This window comes from Peromyscus eremicus, chromosome 1 (assembly GCF_949786415.1).
Source record: "Peromyscus eremicus chromosome 1, PerEre_H2_v1, whole genome shotgun sequence".
NCBI classification, from domain to species: Eukaryota; Metazoa; Chordata; class Mammalia; order Rodentia; family Cricetidae; genus Peromyscus; species Peromyscus eremicus.
This window is the reverse complement of record NC_081416.1, coordinates 15,538,013-15,540,015: the sequence shown is the minus strand read 5'-3', so window position 1 is coordinate 15,540,015 and position 2,003 is coordinate 15,538,013.

The window sequence follows — 2,003 nt, the reverse complement described above, 5'->3', positions numbered from 1 at the left end:
CTGAGGAGTTTCCTTCAAATTCTGTTGCTAATATCAGAAATACTTTGTGACATTCCATAAATATGTAAAAAACCCAATCCCAAAGGCAGAGACAAGTGTCATCAGACTCCCCAAACTGGATTGGTTTGGGGGCTCTTTAATTTTTATTGATTTTTCTAGATTATGTGTGTGGGTGTTTTGCTTATATATGGCTGTGCACCACATGCGTGCAGTACTCATGGAGGCCAGAAGAGGGCATCATCCCCTGGAACTGGAGTTAAGAATGGTTGTGAGCTGCCAGATGGGTGTTGGGAATCGAACCTAGGTCTTCTGCAAGAACAGGTGCTCTAAACCCCTGAGCCATCTCTCCAGTCCTGATTTTAGGTTTTGTTTTTGTTTGCGATAGGATCTCACTCTAGCCCAGACTTTCCAGGAACTTAATACCTAGCCTTGGCTCATGGTGGAACTCCTATTTCAGCCTAATGCTGGAACTGCAGGAGTGAGCCATCACACTCTGCCCTAAGAGTTGGTCAACACAGTGTGTGTTGAGCTGCCTGTTCTGTACCCAGCAAATGCTGGAACCTGAGGGAATGTGACAGAAGCGAGAGCCACGTGCCCCGTTCTCCAGGGCTCGTAGGTAAGACGGCACAGTACGCCTGTGCAGAATAGTCGGCATGCAAGTGAGATGTGAGTATAGGGTCAGAGACTGCAGGACTCCTGGGAGGCCACCTGAGATCTTAAATGCTGAGCTGGAGGTTCTCAGAGCGGGTTTTTAGGTGTGTGTCTGTCACTGTGGACCAGTGATTCCTTTGCTCAGCTCACCCTCTTGTTTTAACACATCTTGTAGAGCCTTGAGTCAGGCCTCAGTCCCTGAGCAAAGACTCGCTTGCTGCCTGTGCTGGGGAAGGAGGCCCGTGCCCAACACGACTTCTCTTTAGGCAACTTGTGAGTGGCAGAGCATGATGAAGCACAGCCTAGCCTCCCTCACAGAAGGGGTTCCTGCTTCCTAGGTGTGCTCACCATAGGCCGAGTCCCCTGGGCAATGGCTGCAACTGTTGTCCTGAGCTGTAGAGATTGCCTGGTAGTCGGCCCCGTTACATTGGAGAGTTTGAATCAGCCAGATACGGCTTTGTCATTGATCCTCCATTGAGACAGTTGCTCTCTACTTCTGAGCTGCCAGGCTCCGGGCAATACCCATGAAACCATATTAGCACGTAAGGACAGTTCCTCTGAAGCCTGGGAACAGCATGGTGGTACATGCTTGCAGCCAGCACCCAGGGAAAGGCAGCTGCGGATACACAGTTCCAGCTTAAGCTGGCAAGACCCTGTTTTAAAGCAAAACAACCAAAAACCCACAGGAAAGAACCAGAGGTGCACACTGTTCCTGCCTTCTTAGAGCTAATGCCTGAGTGACTCCAACAGAAAATGGCCTAACTCTTCTGGGCCCGTTGCCAGGGGGTGTTTGTGTACACTTGATTTCTAGGCTCCTGGAACACTGGGTCATAGGAGTTCGTTTTTCTAATGAGGTATGAAGATTGTCTCTACTGCCCCACGTGACCAAGTTCAAGTAGAGATCGTATTTGCTCAGAAGCCCAAGACAACCCCAGTTTCCTGTTGTTTTTGTTTGTGTTTGTGTTTTCCGTTTCCTGGTTTTAGCTATTGAGAACAAATGAAAACAAAAAAATCAAGGCTTGGCTCTAGGAAAGAAAGAAGGAGCCTTGGCTGAGTGCTGGTGGTTCCTTGCTGAGCCCCAAGAAGAGCTGTGGGTTGGGAGGTGTCGGGGTTTCAGGTTCCAGCCTGGGAGCAAGTGTCTGAGCGTTAACCAAGTGTGGTGGCACAATCTGTACTCCCAGTGTTTGGGAGGTGACATCGGAAGTGAAGTGGGGAGAGGCATTAAAAAGGAGGACATGACTGCCCCTAGGTATGGTGGAGGAGAAGGGCGTATGTAGACAAGAGCGAAAGCATAGTGAGAGGCAGGGATGTCTGGGAGAGTCCAGAGTGAGCATGGCCAGACTGAGCCAGGC